The sequence below is a fragment of the Heterocephalus glaber genome, unplaced genomic scaffold, assembly GCF_053883595.1.
Source record: "Heterocephalus glaber isolate CG9 unplaced genomic scaffold, H.glaber_assembly_v1.0 deba00000676, whole genome shotgun sequence".
Taxonomy (NCBI): Eukaryota; Metazoa; Chordata; class Mammalia; order Rodentia; family Bathyergidae; genus Heterocephalus; species Heterocephalus glaber.
The window spans coordinates 1690345-1713163 of record NW_028258156.1 but is presented as its reverse complement, the minus strand read 5'-3'; the positions used below and the strand labels follow the sequence as shown (position 1 = coordinate 1713163).

The window sequence follows — 22819 nt, the reverse complement described above, 5'->3', positions numbered from 1 at the left end:
ATGAATGGATAAAGGGTAAACTTACTGTGAGGCTCTCGTTCTGTGGATCTCAAATGAACAGGGAAGTTGAGATCCTATCTCTAAAATTTGTAAGATTCTTTGATGATTACAATGACAATGATGATGATAAAATATCTGATACATGGAAAGAAGATATGCAGCTTATAGAAACTTTGAAACATAATTATAATATGACGCCAATCAATGGAAAAATCATTATATTATGCATTCTTCCATATTACATTTTCATTCGCCTGTTTATAAACATTTAGGCTATTCGGTTTTCCATGTCATGAGCAATCATGCTCTTAGTGAATGTATATGTGTCTCCAAGAACATAGTCTAAGAGTTTCTCTGGACAATGTAATTCAAAGTGAAATTTCAGGGTTATAAGATTTTCAAATGTTGTTTGAAATTTTACTCCACAGTGGGTGGATCAGTTTATAAAGCCACTAGCAAGGGATGAAAGTTTTTGTGATCCATAGCTTCATCAATACTCTAGCAAGTCACTATAAAATCAAGTCCATTATTATAGTTTTAATTTGTATTTCCCTGATGACCGATGGTGTTGAACAAATTTCCTCTCTGTAACTCACCATATATGTTTACCCTTAGTGAAATACTTATTTATTTCTTTTGCCTATTTTTGTATTACTATTAGTTTTTTAATTTATTATAGTGCACTATAAACATTGGATGCCAATTTCTTGCCAGTTGTGTGAGTGCAAACATCTTGCCCCATTATGTAACAATTTTCATTCCTTTTATGGTGAATTTTGCTAAACAGCAAGTCCCAGCTTTGAGACAGTCAAATGTATCAAACTTGTCTTTGTGTCTTTTTCTCCTTCTTCTTCTCCTTCCTCTTTTCTTCCTGCTCCTCCTCTTCCTCCTCCTCCTCCTCCTCCTCCTTCTTCTTCTTCTTTTCAGTTGTTTTTTTTTTTTTGAGACAGGGTTTTGTTATGTAGTTCAGGCTGGCCTTCAACTCACTGTGTAGTCCAGGCTGGCCTTGAACTTGTGGCAATTCTCCTGACTCAGCCTCCCATATTCCAGGATTACAGGCAGACATCACCAGGTCTGGCTTTTCCTCTCTATAGGCTGTATCTGTTCCTCTAAATTCATGAGCATATTCTCTTTATTTGTGCCTAAAAGCCTTAAAATTTTTACTTTGCATATTTAAATTTTGACTCTGTTGAAGCTTCTCCCATATAGTGTGAGGTAAGTATCCAATTTGATTTTTTCCATGTGGATAGCCCATTTAACATATTTAAGGATAGTAAAAACCCTTCTACCTCCTTAGTCATCTGCAATGACATCTCTTCCAGCTATCAAGTTGTCTCATATAGGAAGGGATTGCTGCACCCTCTGCTCTGTTACATTGATCAAAATTTTTTCTCTGCACCAAAACTATGCCGTGTCAATTATTCTGACTGTATAGTAAGTCTTGATGTCCCTGTAACTGGGCTCCCAACTAGCTTTTAAGGGAAGGAATAAGGGGCAAACATTTTAATTAAGTGAATAAGAGAAAAGATGTTAAGGGTTTTGAACTATTGTTTGTTGTTTATTATTAAGATTGGTCTCGGGTGGTGTCATAGGACATACATGTCAGTTATTCCAGCTGCTGTATATATTCCATTATCAGGTAATGGAACTGTCACTTTAAACATAAATAATTCAGACTTCCCAGTGATTCAAAGGAAGTTTTGGCAAAATTCAGCTTTTCTGTTTTTGCTTCAGGACATCAGCTGAGATACTCTGCAAAAGCAATGGATGCATTAGAAAATGAAGCCCCATTTGTGCCTATGCTGAGGGCGCTCTAGAGCAGCCATGGCTTTGCCTCTCTTCAGTGCTATTTATTCAGGGCTTCATGTATATAAAGTAAGACAGGGTGACTGGATGCACTGGAAGCTTTCTCAGGGGGGTCTTAGCCACTCTGTTATAAACTCTCTTGGCTCTCAATGGACCACACACTTTACAACTCATTCTATATAAACAGTACAAATCTTTTGAGCATTCTCCGCGCAGTGAATGTTGAATAAATTCTATTCAATGGTGACATTGACTCCTTAGGCTGTTTATTTGGGCTTCCTCAGTGGAGATAGGCGCATACAAACCAAACAATCTTTTAAGTGCGGTGGCCAGGATGTATTATAAGTCATGTTTATGAATAGAATTTTATATTTTCTATGAAGGTGCAGAAAGAGAGAATGTAGTACACACAAGACTCACAGTTGAGTCCAATACACGGTTCAGTGCACAAAAAGTAAGTCTGGACATGGTAAATGTGATCCTATACAAATGCATACTTTACGGAGCTTTGAAAATTAGTTCACAAAGACATATTAAAGTTTCAGAAAATTGGCAATTTGTATTTAAATGCCACTTACTGGAGAAAACATGCTCACAGTTCCAAAGAGGGAATCAACAGTTTACTACCAAGAAAATAGACAGAAATAAGCAAAATGAAATACAGGCAAGAGAGACAGTGTAATGAAAAGAAAGCAGAATGGAAACCAATAATTGAGAGGTGAGAAAATGATAGGGGATGATTCTTCAGTAATATTGGCTTGAGGAGGAAAGCAGTTTGTCTGGGGTTCCACCTGTACACGCCCACCCCAGGAGTCTACCAGCTGTTTCAGGGCTTGGTTTGCCAGTGCAAGGAAAACAATTTTCCACATTAAGTTGAAGATAGATTCTTTTTTTTAAGATTCTCTATCAAATTTTAAAATGCTCCCTTCATTTTCGAGTTTGCTAAAAATCTTTTTCTAGAATAGGGTTTATTCTAATACTATTTCCTGAAGCTGTTAGGAGAATCACTGGGCATTCTCTTTTCTTCTAATAGCATGATGAACTACATAGATTTTCAAAAGTCATTCCAGCCTTGTATTTCTCGAGGAAACCCAAAATGGTTGTGAAGGGTTATCCTTTTTCATATTGCTGGATTCATTTGCTCAATTTGGTTGAGGATTTTGAAAATCTGTTTATGAAAAAAATAAGCCTATGATTTTCTTTTCTCATAGTATCCTTGTTCAGGTTTTGTTTTCACAGTTTGCTGACCTTATAGAATGAGCCCTGCCTTTCAACTTGCATAAAATTGGTTTTCTTTCTTCTTTACACTCTTGAGGTCTTCCATACAAGAACCCTCTCTTCATTTCTGGGTTTTGATAATCTCTTATCTGTCTCATTTTCAGTATTAGTGGTGATTTACTTATTAGTAAAAGTATTAGTGGAGATTTACTTCTTAGTAGGGTTTTGTCCTTTCAAAAAACAACTTTTGATTTTGTTGATTTTTCTCTGTTATGCATGTATTTATTACTTATTACATTGATTCTTTTATCTTTATTACATGCTTTCACTTTACTGAAGTTAATTTGCTGTTCTTTTCATACCTACTTGAAATGGATGCTTAGCCTATTTGTTCACTTAGCTTTCTTTCCTAAGATATAGATTTGAAACTGTGTGTATCTTTCCAAGAACAGATTTAGTTGCATCCCACAAGTTTGACATATCATATTTTAATCATCTAGTTCAATATATTATTTCAGGTTTCACTGTAATCATTTTTTATCCATGAGTTAATCAGAAGTATATGGTTCAGCTTCCAAACATACAGGAATTTTTTCCAATAGTATTTATTTATTACCACTGATTTCATGCTTAATCTTACTACATTCAGATAACATTATATATGGTTTCCATCCCCTGAGGTTTGTTGAGATTGCATTATAGCCAAGAATATGGCATATTTTGGTAAGTGTTCCATGAGGATTGTAAAAGTGTGTGCTCTACAGATGCTGAGCATAGAGTTCTACAAGTTTGGTAAATTGTGTTACTCTTACTTTTCAAATTTCCTGTGTATTTGCTCAATTTCTGTCTTTTTATTCTATTTGCTGCTGAGAGAAATTGTTTTAAAGATCTACTATTGTAAGTGTAGGAACGGTTCTATTTTTAATTCTGTCACTTTTTTCTTTACACATTAAAAAGCTATTTTATTTATTGAATGTAAATTCAGGATTGAATTTGTCATATTTTTATCTTTATAAAATGTCCCTCTTTAGCAATATCTCTTGTGTTGAAGCCTTTATTTTTTAGTAAGATAGCTATACTAGTTTAATTATTCTAATATATGCATTTTACATCTTTTTCAATTTTTTCTTCTCAATATTTCTATATCTTTCATAGTTAGGGTAAGTCTTATGTAAGTACCATATACTTGGGTGTGTCTTACTGTTCTCTAACAAACTTGTCCTTTATTTGTAGTTTTTTCATTCATTTATATTTAGCATAATTACCAGTATATTTAAGTTTGAACCTGCCATATTGCCTTTTGTTTTCTACATATCCCGCCTGTTACTTGTTCTTTTTCCCCCATCTTTTGGTTTAATTAGGTATTTTAATTAATCCTTAATAGCTTGTAAGTAACATTTTATTATCTTTCATTGTTCTCTAAACAAGCTCATGAAGTCAGTTTGTTAAAGAATGTTTAAATGTATCCTTCTACCATTTTATAAGTGATGATTTTAAAAGCACAAACACACTCTAAATGAAAAAAACACATTTAGTGTGAATTATGAGTTTATATTAACCTTCTAAGAGAAAAGACAACATTCTTCTAGAAAATACTGGGCAGTGAAATTTACATCCTCATTCCTGTATAAATAAATGTATACTTGTAATTAATGTAAACTCATATACAAATAATGTAAACTCATAATTGACAGTGGCTAAAAATTGCCTAAAAATTCCCATACTCTGGTGAAAAACTTGCACAAAAAGTGAAAAGGCAAAGTTTTCTAGGAAGGAGAGACAACTATAAAAATATATGGAGACCACTAAAGAATAAAGTCATTCCTTGATATTTGTGGTGTGCTGGTTCTAGGCCATTCCCTCATTCCAAAATTCATGAATGCTGGGGTCCCTTTCATAAAATGCATATATTTACATATAATCTACAAATGCCCTCCCACATCCTTTAAATCATCTCTAAATTACTTATAATTCCTAATGCAATATAAGTGCTATGTAAATATTTGTTATCCTGTATTATTTAGGAAATACGGACATTAGAAAATGCACATGATGAGTATAGATGCATTTTTACAGATATTTTTGACCCACATTCAGTTGAATCCATGAATGCAGGACCTGCAGCTGAAAAGCCTTGCTGTACATGTAAACCTAGCCCCTTGGGGAGGTAGAGGAGGCCAGGCTCCTTTCCCTGGGGAAGTGCATGGGTATTCTGGTCTACCATCTGTTCTGCTTGATAGACTAAGGAGAAAATTTCCTGTGGGAGCCCTTAGGTCTCCCATGGTTTAGCTACCATGGGCATAAATGGTCACATGACAAAGAGACCACTGGAAAATACAGAGCCCTAAAAGTTAAACCTTAGAGAAAAGTTGCTCCTCTGTTCCCTCTGGCGCTTTTCCTACATGCCTGAGGGAGGTGCCTGCGTGAAAGTTGAAACTCTGCGGAAGTGTAAAGTTCAAAAAGCTTTGCCGAAAGCTGGAAGGGCCCTGAGATGAGGTGTGATTCTTGTGTCACTGAGCTCCGGCAGAGGCTTCCTTTGGGCGTGTCGCACATCTGCAGAGGGAGGTCCCACAGGAAAGTTTTATGACCTTTAAGGGAGAGCATGAACTAACCTCTCTCTATGCAGCTTATGTAGCTTGTTTACTGGTTTTCTTTGTATATTTCTCCTACTTGTCTTTCTTCCATTCCTTCCTTCTTGCTCCCAGGCTTTCATTCTCTTATTCTTAACCTGGATTTCCTGCTGACCAAAATCTCATTAGCCTTTCAAACCAGGCCTCACCCCAGTTCATGGCACACACAGGACAAAACTATTGCTCCTTGGACGGTTTTTGCATTCTGATACTTTGGTATGTGAACAGTCCTCTGGGGCCTATTCTCCCTCCTCCAGACTGATGTGGTTCAAATTATTATCTGGCCAGGTGTCTTCTATTTGCATTTCCCCGACTGGGCAGTTTTCTTCCCTCTGTGTGCATCCAGAGAACTGAGGAGAATATATTCAGTGTCACCCAGCTGGTTATTTTATTAAATTCTCAGTGCATACTTTATATTGACTAAAGAAAAATACTAACATTCCATGGCTGGATTGCAAGTATTCTAAATCATAGCATATTTGTTACGGAAATGAAGTTTACAATGGAAAAATATTCTAATTGGAGATCATAAAGCATGGTAAGAAAACATTTTACCTGTGTTATTGCTGTTATAATCTATTCATTGATTGTTTGTTATCTATGAATGCATGGGTAACTTCTTGGTCTATATCTGTCTCTACTCTGAGAATCTAATCCTGAGAAGCATCCAAATATCTTCAGAAAAGCATGCATAGCATCAGTTTCAATTAGATGGTGTGTTAGGCCAATAAAAGCTAAGCTGCTATAACAAAAAGACACCTCTCTCATCCCTACCATATGCTATGGCTTGAATAAGATTAAGTTTTATTCTGCTTTTACATGAAAGGTAGTGGGAAATCTCAAATCTCTGCTCCACTAAGCCATTGAGGAACTTAGATTCACTTCATCTTGTCGGTACTGTGTGTCATCCCTAAAATGTTGTCTTTACTTAAATGACTGAAGTGGGGTTACTCTTTTGTCTGGTTTTAAATCCTTGAGAAAAGGAAAGAGAAAATACAAAACAGCTTGCCCTCTACAAATCCAATCCAGCTTGCCCTCTACAAATGAATAACAACCACGTTGGAGGAAGTGGGAAAGAGCTAACCTAAGTAACTTTGGAAAACAAGAATTCTGTTTGTATCCTTTAAAGACTAAAAATGAAAAGAATTCTACACAGTTGCTACACCCTACTTAGTAAATTTGTTTCTCATAGGGGTGCAGTTTAACAATTCCAAAACTTGTTTATGTATATTAGGACTGACTAAATAAGAAAATAATATAGACAATGCTAGATTTTATACTATGATAGAAGCAAAAAATTAACAAAGTGAGAAGTGAAAATAAACCCTGTGCTGTTGGCTGAAATCTGAATTTTAGTATGAATTTAAGTTTTTAGTGTATAAGCAAAAGATAGAGGCATACAATGGATGTTCATGTGTGCATAAGAATATATAGTTATAGTTCCTATCTCATTTTCCTGAGAGAGGTCACCTAGTACTAATTAGTTTCTAAGCACTTTTCTCCCATAAAAGAGTCCAGAGCTCCTTAAAGAAGTGATTGACTTCGGAGCAAGGTCAAGGAAAAGACAAGCCAACCTCAAATATTTGTAGTGCCAGAAATAAGGAAGTGCTCAAAAAGCAAGGGATCCTCTTGGCCAAATTTGGAATGAACTGAGTAACAAAATAATGATAGTACTGGATTATAACCCATGTGTTAAAATAAATATCCATGAATCTATAGTGTTATAAATAATGCCTTAATAAATAAATGAGGGATAAGGAACAACTCTTCAATATAGAGTCATTTCTGTTAATACAGATGGAAATAGAAGCCATTACCATTAAACATTGAACACAGGGATTTCTATGCAAAAGTTTGAGAACATTATTTGCATAGCATTAAAATATCTCCCTGAAGTTGTTTATTAATTACAGTGGAGAAAAGAGAAACTTTACAGTAAATACCACTGGAAGACGCCACACTAATGAAGTGGCCAAAGACAATATCAATGACAATAAAACATACTAATATCATGAACTCCTCGATAAGATACACTGACAAGGGCATGAGATTTCTTCGAGGCATTCTTGCCAAAAATGAGAAAACGTTAGACAAACTCACACTGAGCGACATTCTACAAATAAAACCAGGGTCTTCTGAAAATTTCAAACTTACAAGAAACATGAGAAGACCGTTAGTCATGGGACTGAGTCAAGCCCAGGAGAGATAATGTGCCCAGCCGAGTCCTGCCTGCAAGCCTGACCGACCGGCACATTTGTGAGCTGCATAAACTCCTGGTGGTTTAAACCACTAAGCTCTGGGATGCTTTGATCTGCAGAACCACCGTGGCAAGAGATAGCTGGCCGAAGTATGGACAACTTTATGACAATAAATTTGAAAATGTAAATGAACAATTTTATTGAAAAGAAAAGAATTTTTAAGAACTGCTCTAAGAAGAAATAGAAAATCTGAACAGTCTTGCGAATTAAAGAAATTGAATTTCTGCTTGAAAATGTCCCACAGTTGTTAGTCACCTTTCTCATCGCTGAGACACAGTATCTGACACCCATTATTTAAAGGAGGAGAGGTTTATCCTTGCTCATAGTTTCAGAAGTTTCGATCCATGCACGATCTGTCAGTTCTAAGGCAGAATCAGCGTGGTAGAAGGGTTTGCTGTGGAGGAAATCTGCCCCTGTTATGGAGACTAGGGAGCAGAGAGAGAAGGGAGGAGCTGGGGAAGGAGATACACCCTTCCAGGTCACACCCCAGTGACTCACCGCCAACCAGGCCCCACCTCCTATCAGCACACCTAATACATTCAGCAAAGCGCCTCATCATCCAAGCACCTTCCAAACACACAAGGCTTTGGGGGCCATTTCAATATAAACCACAATACCGAAAAGACGGCAAGTCTAGAAGACTTCACTGGTGAATTCTTCTTATATGTAAGGAAGACATAACACTGATCAGATGCAACTTGTTCAAGAAAATAAAGAGCGATAAAATGCTGCTAGTATAATCTTCATAGTAAAACCTGAAAAAGAAAGGAATTACAGACCAATCTCTTTATGAACTTAAATGTGAAGTCCTAAATAATTAACCTCTCTCTACCCAAAAAACATAGAAGGAAGGGGGGAGGGAAAGGGGTGGCAAAGAATCCTCAAACACAGAATTGAGAAAAAGCAATTAAAAATGAAACTATGATATAAGCTTTTATCAATTTTATTTAACATCATATTGGAAATCCAAGCACATGAAATATGCCAAAAAGAAACATAAGGTATGAAGATTGGAAATACGGAAATCTAACATTATTCACAGAAAATATGACTGTACAGGTAGGAAGTGCAAAGTAATCTACAGAGAAACTATTAGGGTCAATAATTAATTTAACATATATCTAGCTATAAAATTAATATGTAATAATCAATTTTATTTCTATGTACTACCAAAAATTACATAAGAATCTGTAACAGCATCAAAAACACTAGATACTGAGAAATAAATCCATCAAAATCTTTACATTTTTACCCAGAAAGTATAAAATATTGCTGAGAGAAATTGAAGCAGTACTAAATAAACTGAGGATTATATCTTGTTCATTGATTGGAAATTTCAGTATTGAAAGATTCTAATTATTCTTGATTAACAGGAAAATGGATGTAACTTAAGTCCATAATGTTAAGTGAAACAAATCAGACTCACAAGCTTAAATATCACATAGTTTCTTTTATATGAGAAGCACAAAGTATAAATAAATTAAAGAGCAAAAAAAAGGATAAATGGTAAAAACAGGGAGACAGATCTTGTTCTTTTTTTTTTGGTACTGGGGATCAAACTCAGGTCCTTGTGCTTGCAAGGCAAGTGGTGGAACCACTGAGCTAAATCCCCAGCCCAAGCGAGACAGGTCTTTTGCAAAAAGAAAGGAAACAAAAGATGGAGGGAGGAGCAAGGAGGGTCGGAAAGGGGATGAAAAAATCATTAAGGTGTGTTATGCACAATACCAACTCCTTACAATGCATATAATCGTTATGTACTGCAAACATGGACTAATGGAAAATTTAAAAATATTAGAAAGAAAGATAAATAACGCAAAAACATGCAAAGATTTTTGTGTAGGATCTTCACAAAAGAGAATATCCAAATAGCTAATAGGCACATGAAAAGGTGCTCAGCATAATTAGCCATGGGAGAAATACCAATTAAAGCCACAGCAAGATGCTGCACACCTACTCGCTTATTTTCATTAAAATAAGTTGATAATGCCTGTGTTGGCAAGGATGTAGAACTTGTATATACTGTTGATGAGAGTATAAATTATGACAGCCACTTTGGGAAGCCTTTTGGTAGTGTCTACCAAATCTTACACACATGTGCACACATGTATACACACATACACACACACACAGAGCCTGTGACCCAGCACTTCCACTCCTAAGGATATATCCAACAGAAATGTGTGCATATATTCATCCATGAGACATGTACAAGTTCTAACAGTTTGATTCCAAAAGTAAGAACAAATTTAAATGTATACCACCACTAGAACAAATAAGTATATTGGCTCATCTACAATGGAATGCTATAGAATAATAGAAAAGAATGCAGTGTTGTCTTACATATCAATGTGCATGACTGTTACAGACATCTTGCTCGATGAAGGAACCAGATGAAAAAGCCTATAATTGTATAATACAACTTACAGAACCTTTGGAATCAGGCAATGTTAATTATGGTGGTAAAAATCAGCATCATCGTTACTTTTAACGGATGTGCGATGATGTGGAGGGAGTATGAGGAAGATATCTTGGGAGACAGGAATAGTTTGTACTTTGATATGGGTGGTGATTACATGGGTGTATTTGCTTTGTTCAAATTCCATTGAGTTTGCTCTTAGGGTTTGTGCACTGTTCAGTATGTGTATATTTCAAAAAATGAAAGGGCTCTGTGTGTGTAATACTGGAAGTAGAGCCCAGGGCCTCCTGTAGGCTATACAAACACTACCACTGAGCTACCCCCTCAGCCCCAAAACTTTTTAAAAAAGGAAACAAGATGGCCCAATACCAGATACTTCTTATTAATACCTTAATGGTGTTTGTTTAGTAGTTAAGCATGACCTGTTCCAGTTAATGCTCTACTCCACATAAATGCTGCTCTGAACAGGTGTGAATAGCAAGGGATAGGGAGTCTACCAGAGTAAAGCAAAGGAATTTTTCTCACAAAATCCAACTGAGCTTTGGAATACATATATCATATAATTTACCCTGGAGACATTTACTTTTAGCACATTATAAAATTTCCATTCTCTATTATTTCAAGAGGAGTTAAGGAAGAGGGGAGGGAAGATTTGAGATTGTCTTTTCACTTCGTCCATTTCTGAAAGCCCCTCTTCTTGGGCTCTGGTCCCTTTGCCAAGCCAGGCTCCATCATGAACAAATGGGAAAGTAGATTTTACTCCCTGCAATTCTGGAGAGAAATTAGAATTGGCTGCTGTGGTGTTCCATGAAATGAGGAAAAGTTCTAATAGTTATAAAATAAATACAGTGATAATTATATTTCACAAGGAGATTCAAGACTGAGTTCATTAAGCCTCGTGATGCTTTCGAGGTGGGTATATTAAGTATGACACTTTCACATGAAGACAAAAGAGTAGAAGTATTGGAAAATCAGCCAACATCACAAGAAAAATGAAAGAACTTTCTATTAGCAGCTATGCTTCTCCCCAAGGCACCCCTCCACCACTCTATGGGGAGGGTGACAATAACCACGTGTTATATTTGAATCTAAATTATTTTGAGGACAATGGCAAATATTTAGACTGTGGAGGAGAAGGGCTGATGTTCTACTGTACTGGGGCTCCTGTTCACCAGCTCATTTCCTGCTGAGTTCCAATTCTCCCAGGAGCTCCGGCAACGGGGGGCTTAATCTTCAGTCAGTTCTGAAGATTTTGCTCGGGACCAGCGGCTGCATCCAGGATGCAGACAAGCCAGAGATCCCAGGCCAGGGCTGGTGGCTGCAGCGGGGAAGGCGGTGGCTCCACCTGCTCATCAGGGCCTGGCCAGCTCCCAGCGAATTCTCTGCCCCAGGCCTAGGGGCAGGCGCAGCCTCCTAGGGAAAGGCTGCTGGGCTCCCTTCTCACATCACACCTCCTTTGCTCTTTGCACTTTAACGTTGCTCTGCCAGGCGATCGGAACATTAATTCATGCTCCTCACAAAAGCAAACAGAAGGGAGAAAAGAAATTGACTCAGGGCTGCTCTCAACTCTGAAGAGAACTTTGAAAACACCCAACAATGTTAAATAGTTGGAAATTTTGTTTTGTTCAATCCCAAACCCCAAACTTCCTTTGGTGTATGTGCTCATGTCATTTTCATTGGTTCAGTAACTTAGTGTTTGGCTCCCATTGTAGAATATGTAAGCAAAGAGAAGTATACAGAGCAAAGCACACGACTCAACCTTTACCTGCTACCCTGCCCTCTCTTTTTCTATTTCTATCTCCTTCCCAAAAGCAACCATCCCTGGCACTTTGGTGTGCAGCTCCCCTTCTACATCTGCAGATTCAAAAAACTGCATATCAAAAATATTTTTTTAAGTTTCAGAAAGTTCCAAACAGCAAAACTTGAATGTGCTTTCTGCTGATTACTACACTAAATCCACTCCAATGAAGTGATATGTAGGTAATGTTTTAAGTATGATAAATGATCTAGAGATGATTTAAAGTCAATGGGAGGATATGTCCAGATTATGCATGAATTCTGTGCTGTTTTATTTTTAAAAATTGAACACTTTCATATTTTCGTATCTATAGGAAGAGGATACCAAAAGATCTAAGCATACTGAGGTACAACTACATAACCTTTCAATTCTTTCTCTCTTTCCCTCTCCCTCTCTCAGCATACATATTGCTATATACCCATATCAACTCCTCTTTCTTCTTCCATTCACATTTAGTGGAATTATACATGTTTTTTTCACTCAGCAATATTGTGAAAAGCTTTCACTGACATACATTATTATTAATGACCTTTGTATATAGCCTGAATGTATCACAACCACTTTTCTCTTTTGTATTTAGGAGGTTTCCAACTGTTACAGGCTGAATCGTGTCTTAACCCAATACTTGAGAAGGCTTTATTTGGATATGGTGTCTTTAAATAAATAATTAAAGTTCAATAAGATCACTGACCTGAGCCCTAATCTAATAGGACTGGTGTTCTTATAAGAAAGCCTGATTAGCCAGGGACTTAGCTCAGTGGCACTGCACCTGCCTCGAAAGCACAAGGTCCTGAGTTCAATCCCCAGTACCAGAAAAAGAAAAAAAAAAGGCTGATTAGGACATAGACATACCCGGAGGAAAGATGAAGTGAGGACAGAGCAAAGGCAGCCACCCACAAGCCACAGGAGACACCTCAGGAGGAAACCTGTCAGCCCTACTGACTTCCAGTACCCAGACAAATGAAGCAATCAGTCCTGTGGTATAAGTCACCAAGCCTGTGGGGTTTGTCATGGAAGCCTGAGGCAGCCAGCACACACCAGCGCATGGCACTCACTGTGGTGAACAGATTTGGGCAGTGGTGCATGCACGTCTTTGGGCACAGGTGTACGCTTTTCACTAGGCTACATTGTCAGAAGAGAACTCTCAAAGTAAAGGGTATAATAAACTTTTAATTTTGACAGAATGTTGCTAAATCGCCTTCCAAAAAGGCCTCCAAAAAGGTATCCATTTCTCTACATTTGCCAGGCCTTGACATGTAAATCTTTTTCATTTTTACCAGTGGTTGATACAATTTGATATTTCATTGTCTTATTTGATTTTCTAATTGAATGAGGCTCAGAATTCCTAAATCTGTGGGCCATTCAAAGTGTCAATGAACTGTTTTTCCCTGTGTCTATTATTCTGATGGTTTCTTGACCATTTCTTTATTATTAGTAGGCTGCTTTATAAAGTTTCAATTTTTTCTCTATTATATATTATATAACTATTTTCTCCTACTTTGTTCCATGATTTCTAAATTGTAATGTATGATATTGCAAAGAAGTTTTAAATTTTGTTTTGCATCTTGCTTAATGAGGTCTTCTCTGCCCTAAAATTATAGTGAAAAAGTAAAATATTTTTTCTGGGAATTCTTTGGGTTTATTTTCAGTGTTTTATGTTTTAAATCATTAGAATTCCATTTACATATATAACTTTAATTGGAAGTCTAACTTTATTGTTTTCTCAGCTGTGGGTCAATTATCCCAACATTATCTATTGAATAGACATTTTCTCAATCCATTTTAAATACTGTCAATTAAAAGTTCCTATGTACATATGCATACTTTCTATTTTGCATGTTTGATCTAGTCCTAAACAAATATCCATTGATTTAATTGTGGTATCTTTATGGCGTATTCATGGCTAAAAGGAAAATTCTACCCCTTTAATTTTTCAAAAATTGCTTATAAAATTCTTGATATTTTCCTTTAAAGTCTTTAGAATCCTTTCATTAAGCCTTAAAAACATATCCCGATGAGAATTTCATTGACATTTCACTGAATCTTTAGATTAATTTGAAACCAGAATTGTCATTTTTACAATTGATTTTCCCCATCCAGGAACATGACATATTTTTTCCTTTGTCTAAAACTTTTAATACATTTTGGTAAAATTTTAGAGCTTCCCCCTTTAAAATCTTGTGCTTTTTGGCCGGATTTCTACCTAGGTGTTTATTTCAAGTTTGAAATTGGTATGCTGAATGGGATTTTTATTTTTACATTCAAATTTTCTTTTCTTGTAAGGCTACCAGTCACCCTGGATTAGGGCTCATCCTAAACAAACAAACAAACAAAACAAATCCAAAAAACTCATTTTAACTTAATCATCTATTCATTTTAACTTAATCATCTCTTTCAAGACCTTGCCTCCAACATATGATTTCTTTCTGAGGTGCAGAGGTTAGACTTTAAGATTATAGGATAAAGGTAAGTATATACAAGCCAGTCCCTAACAAAAATCATATCTGTAAGTAGTGAATGCTTTGATTGTTCCTCTTTTTCCATTTATACTTTTGGTTTCTTTTTCTTATCTTATTACATTGGTAAACTGCAATGTAGTGTTGAATTATATGATAATAATAGACATCTTTTTCTTTTTTCCAATTTTAATAAGAGTATTTCTAATCCCTTACTATTCAGTATGATGTTTGTTCTTGTTTTATGGTAGATAATTCTTTACTACATAGCTTATGAAGCATGAGATTTTATGGTTTATTACTTTTGTTTTTCTTTTGTTTTTTCTATTTTATTTTGTAAACCTGAAACTTGGTCTTAAATGAATTTGACTTTTATCTTCACTAACCCATTCCCATTTCAATTAAGCTTTTAAAAACTTTCAAACATCAATTAGAGATATGTGCAAGAAAGTTGGTATGATATTAAAGTCTGTTTTCAATTGCATTTTTTCAGCTTTATCCTCATCATGTGAGTATATTTTGGATAGGCATAAAGAATTTATTTCAAAGACATGTTTTATAGATTAAACAAGTTAAACAATAGCATTGCAAAAAATGAAGATTTTGACCTCCAACATTCATTAAGCTATGAAATAGAAAACCCCCCTTTAAACAATCCCCATCTCTGTCTTCACCATGCCCTTTTCACCCTTGTCTCTTGGCACCTTTAAAGGGAACACAGAAAGCCCTACATTTAATTATATTGTTGCCTTTTATTATACAGAAGTGGGAAAACAGAACAGAGAAGACTGCTAGGTAACCCTTGAGCAGCCATCCAGAGGACCTAATGGGAAGGCTGAGTTTCCACTCAGTAAGCACCTTCCAGTCCCCATGCTGCTCGGACTGGCACAGGGGACTGGCACTGGGCCCAACATGAGGAGCTCACAGGACAGTTTGTAACTTAGTGTACTGAAGCACACTTATTAGATATTTTCCTTCAGTTTTAGTTTTGCTTGTTGGCAATGCCTGGGTAAGGCCAGATAGCACTTAATTGCAAACACTTCTGGAGCTTCTTGGCAGTGCAAAACTAGTTGAAATGAAAGAAAAGCAAGTATATTTCTGTGATGAATAATATTAGGACCCAGGGGGCATTTAGAAGATGGAAAAAAGGAGTGGGTTAATTTTGAACCATTTTCAATTTCCATACCAGTCATTACCCACATTAGTGGATTTATTATGTTCTTTTTCTTTCCCTAATAAGAGCCTTGTAAAATTCAGCATATCATCAAGCAACCTAATAATTACTGTATTTAGGGGCAAATGTTAGATCCTAGACAGAGACCATTTATTATGTTCCTTTCCCTAAAGTTTGACTGAATGGCCATTTTTCTGCTTCCTCATTAATAATCATAATAAGTAAACTGGAAGGGAGGAAAGAACTCTGCAAATCAAAACTTAGAAAACTGGAAAGGTCAATGCAATAAAGTATCCTGCCATTACTCACAGACTGTGTGAGATATTAGAATTATGATTCTTAATTTTCATGACCAAAATTCTAAAGGGAACAAAAATGGCACCAAATGAATCCATTCAATTAATGTAGAAGCCCAGATGGAAAAACGAGCAAAATAAATAATTTCCTGAATCTGCCTTTTGTCAATTGAGGCCCAAATTGAAGGCCTCCCTGGGGACTACAGATCACAAAACAAAAGCTTAATATGACCAGTAATTTTAAGTGTTTGTTAACCTTTTGTCCTTTAAGCTCTGTAGAACAAGCAGAAAAACATTTTGTGATGAAATTGCATTGATTAAATATGCTCTTGGTAATGGCATCAATCTTCCAATAACCCTGATCCTAGATTTTAGCTGCAGACACAATTCCACCTCAAAGACTTCTCTTTTTTGCTCTTTCCTACCTTCCTTCCTTTCATTTTTCTTCTTTTTCTACCTCTGAAAGCTCTTTTGTTTGTTTGAATTGCACTTAAAGATTTTTCTTGCTGATTTTCCAAGATGTCCATTATTACCAAGCTTGTCTATGCAGTACAATTACATGTCAAGGAAATATTTTTGAGCTACCAAATAATTTTTGCTCAGCCATGGTTTGGTTTTACATCTGAAAATGCCTTTAAAAATCATAGATAAACATAAGTTTTTGCCATGGAAGATGTTGTTGTTATTGTTTTTCCTGCCATTCTATTTTCCTATCCCTAAACAAAACCAATAGCTTTGTTCTTATTATGGTTTTCTTTCCTCCTACTAAAATCTAGACATTTTGAGGGAGTGTTTAAAGGCACTTTCTCTAAGTATTCCCTAAGGCTAAAGGCATAAGAACTAACTCTCTGTTTTTGAAAACTTAGAACAGTTGGAAACTTTTGAACAAGCACTTAGTGCCAATGCTGTCCTTGATCGTCTCTTTACAGTACACGGGGTTTACACTCCCTGAGCCAGGCTAAGTCCCCGCGGACCTCTGCGGGAGAACGCAGGAAGAATTCTCCCCTGCGTCTGCAGGGAGTGTTTTCTGGCCAGAATGCATAAACCATTGCAACTATCTCCCATGGTATCTGCTGAGAGGAAGATAATCCATTACCCTCCAGGCATTTGGCCGGGGTAGGACGCACTGGGGAGCCTCGCCTCCAATGATACCAATAAGAGTTACTTTTGAAAATCTCGAAAGAGCCAGATTCTGGAATACTGTTCATTTTCCCTGTAGGCTTTGCATTTCTCAGAAAACAACACATGAAGAATAGAGAACTGGAATATAAATGGTGACCTTTAAGAAAATACATAAAACAAAAGAATGAATAAATATATTCTATTTACATGGCCTCTCTGAAGAGTCCCTTAGCTAGATCAAGACAAACCCATGGTCCCAGACTCCTAAACCCTTCCCATACTGACTAGATAAAATCAGTTTCTCCGAGTGACCCTTAGCTTTAACACTTCCAAGTGAAGCACGCAATTATTTTTATTATCACCATGGCACTTCACAGTAATCCAGAAAGAGCCAATGAAAACCAGGACCTGAGTTAATGCTCTCATAGAAGCAGGATACTGGAGGCCAAGACTGAGCCCCAAGCACATCATTAAGGGGAAGATGGAAGGGAAACGGAGGCCCTAAGAGCTGACATTAAAAATTGAAATCCATTTTGTGGAAGACAGACCATGTGTATTTTTTAAAGCCCAGAGCCATGGCAGCTAAAGGGTAATAAAAATCATATATGAGAATGTTATGGTGGTTACATTGTTCTAAGAACCCTTGATCTAGGATTTGGTATATATCACTATAAATGTACAGCTCTACTCAGAGCTAGTGGAAATTTTCAAATTGCAGGGATTGGGGGAGGTGGCCAAAAATCTGATAGAAAAATAGGAAAGAGGTGTAGAAGCATCCAGTTCAAAGAAATTAGTATAAATGGAATACAAATATATGAAAAGACACTTGACCATAATAGTACGTCAAGAAAATCAAGTAAAAAAAGAAAGTTGTTCATTTGATGAACTGGTCTGGTGACACACAAGTTAAGTTGGGATATAGGTATGTATACTCCATAGATGAAAGTGGGAGTTGGATCTGTATTTGCTATTTTGTATGTAAATAGGCTCAGTCTGGCAATATTCATCAAAATTTTTTAAATGTTTGCATCATTTGGTCTAGCAATTCCAACTTCCCGGGATTTACAAATGGAGACACTTGCACACATGCACAATGTCAAGGAAGTTAACAGCAGCAAGTTTTTAATAATGAAAACCAGTCTAAATATTGAGGGCCAGTTACATTAGATGTGGTGTGTCTGTACATTAAAAAATTGGGGGAGGATACACAAGAAATTATTCATAATAGTTACCTCCGAGGAATGGGAGCGTTAGATGCATTTTCATTGTATCTCTTTTTGAAAAGTGGGAAATATGTAGTACATAATTTTTTTTTAATCAACAAAAAAGTGCAAAATATTGTGAAGTAATTATGCAGATAGAACTGTGAAGGTTACTGTGGTTTCTGTGCTTGAATGTTTGGGGAATATGGACAGCTAAGATATGGAGGATGCGCTGCTGTTTTTAAGGAGGCACGAGAGGACAAGCCCACTCATGCATATACTTAAATCTTGGAAAGTCTTTCATATGAGAAATTTTCCTAGACCTCACTCTTAATCGATGCCATATGCATACAGAAATGACTTCCATGTTTAGAATTCTGTTTTAAAGTAGTAAGTATACGGATTCAAAGTAAATGCTTTACCAGCTTTTGTTTCCCATTGAAAGTATTCATTTCAGCAGACATTGTTACCAAAGAAATACTAGCTTTGTAGTCATTTAGTATTTCCATGAGCTTCAACAAATATTTTCAAATGCTTGCAGCCTTTAACTATCAACAAGTAGTTCTATGAATGCCTGCTATGTACTTAGCTTGGAAGTGCATGGCATGAGTGTTAAAAGTGAAAGCTTAACTAACAAGTACTAGACCATGGTGTTCCCAATTTTCATTTTTAAGCAAGCATTTGATGAAATGGTAGGCTAATGTTTCCAGTGAAAATGTGGTGCCAGTGTTGTATGAAGAAATGACCCATTCATCCAAACATGTTCATCTATTGTGCACAACAGCGTTTGGAAATATTAAACATGAAATAAAAGTTTTCAAGAACAACAGCACTATCACAAAGCCATGAATGAGACACGGTGCATCTCAACTTGTTCACAAATTATCAACAGAGGAAAACCTGAGAAATGACTAGTGGGAGGGAGATGATACAAGAGCATTAACCATTGCTAGGGCTTCCAGAAGTCCTTGACTTCCTCGTGTAAAGATGCCCAGAGAAGCCAACTCACATCTGGGATAACAGAGTTATCTGGCTGCCAATCTGCACCCCCATCAATGGTTGATTCTATATCTCCGCTTCCTCAATGCTTGAAAGTAATACAACCTGTATTTCAGATCTACCATCAAGAGTTACAGCTTTCTAGGCAAGTACTGTTGATCTTATCTTAGACATTATCTCATCTAATCTCTTCATCTTGCATCATTTAGGCCATAAATATTTACTGGGCCCTTCTGTGCACCAGGCAGAAGTAAAAACTGAGGCCCCTAGGAGTTAAGAGGTTTTTCTAATATCACACAGAATCCAGTAGTTATCCATGTAGGTAATAAATCTCTCCTGGAATCCAGCAGCCTAAAACCACACCCACTTCCTCCCTTGCTGTTTCCCTGGCCTAGGAATCTGGGCACAGCTGAGCTGGGTGCTTTGCTCTCGGGCTTCCTCCTAAGGCTGTGGGGATCAAGGTGTCTACTAGAACTGGGTCTCATCTGAAAGCTGGGCCGAGGAAGAGTTCACTTCCAAGCTCATTTATGTAGTTGTTGACTGAATTCATCACTTTATTTTGTTGTTACTCCCCCTACCCTTTTGGGGGGGGGGGGTCATTCTTAAATCGCCTTACATTCTGATTTGCTTTTTAGGAGGTGAAAAAAGAACCATCTCAAAATAGAGGTCCTTTCTGACCTGTGGTATCTGTGCAACCTGGCTGAGGGTCACTGTGTAGCCCAATGTTGCCTTTGATGTAAATGCTCATGTGCCCTACAGCCTTTGAGTAGATAAACGCGTATTTTATGATCACTGTCTCACCTAGCTCCAGAGCAACACCTGCCTTTCATTTAAAATGCTGGACAAACGCAGCCTGGGCAGAGTGTTGGACACATTTCATTTCACCTCCCTCTGAATGCACTGGTGAAATCTTTTTATACATCTTGCAGGTCATTTCCAAGAATCTCTGGCACTAAAATACCACAGGTCTGTGCTAACCCTGCTTTGCTGAGGATTAAACTTTGCTCCATTGTGGGTTAACCTGGGATTTCACAAGCTGGAAACAATGTCTTTGATGCTAAAATCATTTCTATGGTGGATTCTGAAAAAAGTTTTTGGAGGTGAAGTTTAAAATCATTACCAAAACTCCTTTTAATATGTAGAACAATTATTTCATTTTATAGGCAGTCACTTAAACAGAGAAAGAAACTTGCTGCCAGCAGGGCCATCTTGCTCTTGTACCCAGACATGAGTTCCCTACACACTGCTCAAAACAAATAGAGGAAGAAAATTGGCCACTTACACTGCTGTGCAAAGGAACTCAGCTACAGTTGTGCAGAGATAAATATCCAGGGTTGGATTGCATTTTCTTTTACTTGTATCTCACTATTGTGTGGTTATGTTACGATTCACTGATCCACTAGATTATCCTTATCATGGTATTCTACAAAGGGACTGATTTTGGTCTAAATAAACACAGAAATACTAAATAGAAATGTCTTCCTTCTTGTGTAGAATAGTAGGAAAAACATTGTTAAAATTTAGATACCTAAAAGAGGGTATAGATCCTAACATCGTGTTTTCTAACATCATTCATGTGTCTTTATTGTCTTTCATCATGTCAGAGAATTTTGAAGATTCTATTAACCCCAAGTGCAGGCTCTTCTTTGTCTGTGGGCAAAGGTTGCTATGTTAGCCATGTAGGGGTCACAGCAGAGGCCTGTGAAGTGGCGGTTTTAAAGCTCTTATAAACAAGTTCATCTGGTGCTGACACATTAACTTGACCATACCAGCCAGTGAAAGGAGTAAAGCAGATATATTTTTGTAAAGAACAAGCTCTTCACTACCACACCACCACATGCTGGCCCAAAGTTAACGAAAAGCAATTACGTGGGAGGAAAGCATAGTAATACAGGAGCTATGGTTTCTGCAGGCTGGTTTGTTTTGTGGCTATTTTTAAAGTAATATAAAAAATAAACATGACATGTCATGGAAGCATGAGAGTTTTAATTGTAAGACGTCCCAAGGCTGAGTTTAATGAATTCACCCCAGTGTCTGGATTGAGTTAACTAAGATCATGAGTCAATAAGTGGCTTATATAAGGCCACAGAGCTGGTGAAGGCACTCTGGCTCACAAAGGAGACCATGACAAAGGTGGTGACCCTATTCAATGGTTTACAAAGAATACAAGGTGGAAGGATTACTAAAATGTGAATCTTTGAAGTGTATCGCTCTGTTACTGTTTGTTATGATTTAAATATGAAGTTTCCCCAAAGACAGGTGCAGGTACTGAGGGTTGGTCCCCAGTGCAGAAATGTTTAGAGGTGGGGCCTGGTTGGAGGAAGTGGTCAGTGGGGTGTAACCTGGAAAAGTGTAGCTCATCCTTAGGCCCTTTCTCTCTCCGGCTGCTCAGCTCCATCTCTCTTTGTTTCTCAGCTGCTGTGAGGTGCACAGCTAGGACCCCATGGAAGGGAGTTATGACCTTAGAAGAGATATTGGGACCACAACCCCCTCCGATCTCTCTCTCTCTCAATTCCCAGCCACTATGACATAAGCCAGGTGCTCTCATCATGATGTGCTGCTGGCCACAGGCCCAAAAGCACTGTGGCCAACTGACCGTGGACTGAAACCTACCAAATAGACCTTACTGTTGCATTTACGACATGGCAGAGGGCATCACATGGCAAGTCCCAGAAAGTATGCTAGCTTCGGTTGATTTCCCTTCTCTTATCAAACCACTAATGCCAGCATGCAGGCCCCAGCCTCATGTCTTCATCTTACCCAAATCACCTCCTAAAGAGGCCACATCCAAACACCATCAACATATGAACTTGGAGGTTAAATTTCCAACACATGAACTTAGGGGGACACATGCAAATCACAGAACACAGAAATTCTGAGGAAAAACCACTGGCAGCTGTAACAGAGTTGATACCAATGACATGAATGAAGAGGATACTTGTAAACTTATTAATTTTAATGGTTAAAATTATTTTGGTTTTATATATTTTTAAAGTAAGATAAACAATGAAAAGAAAGGAATCATGAAACAATTCTAAATAGAAAACATAAAAGTAGGTCAAATTCATCAAGTATAACAATAAATATAAATGCCTTAGTTTAAAAAATGAAACCTTTTAAAAACACAACTGTTTTCAAAGTGGACTTATAAAACAATCAAGTTATATGCTGCTAATAAGGGGTATGCCTAAAAAGACATGAAAAGGTTGAAAATAAATTATAGGCAATTAAGAAAGTGTAGTAATAGCACAAGGATAAATAAAAGGACCAGAAACAGAAAACAGGGCAGAGAATCTAGCAACACTTACATAGTTGTGTGATTTATGTCAAAGGCAGCAACTGCAGTTCAATTGGAGAAGTACAAATGCTTCAGGAGATGGTGCTTGGTTAATTCCTTCATCCTTTACCTGATACCACCCCCAAAAGTAATTCCAGATGAATAAT

The 22819-nt window shown here is 37.0% G+C and overlaps 1 long non-coding RNA gene across 1 annotated transcript in view; it reads right to left on the bottom strand.

Moving 5' to 3' along the window:
• Positions 1-22819, bottom strand: part of LOC147829209 (uncharacterized) — a 115622-nt gene that overhangs the window by 49306 nt on the left and 43497 nt on the right. Inside the window, exon 3 of the long non-coding RNA XR_015449313.1 lies at positions 1-22819. This exon is cut by the window's left edge and continues 49306 nt beyond it. This is a non-coding gene — a long non-coding RNA (uncharacterized LOC147829209).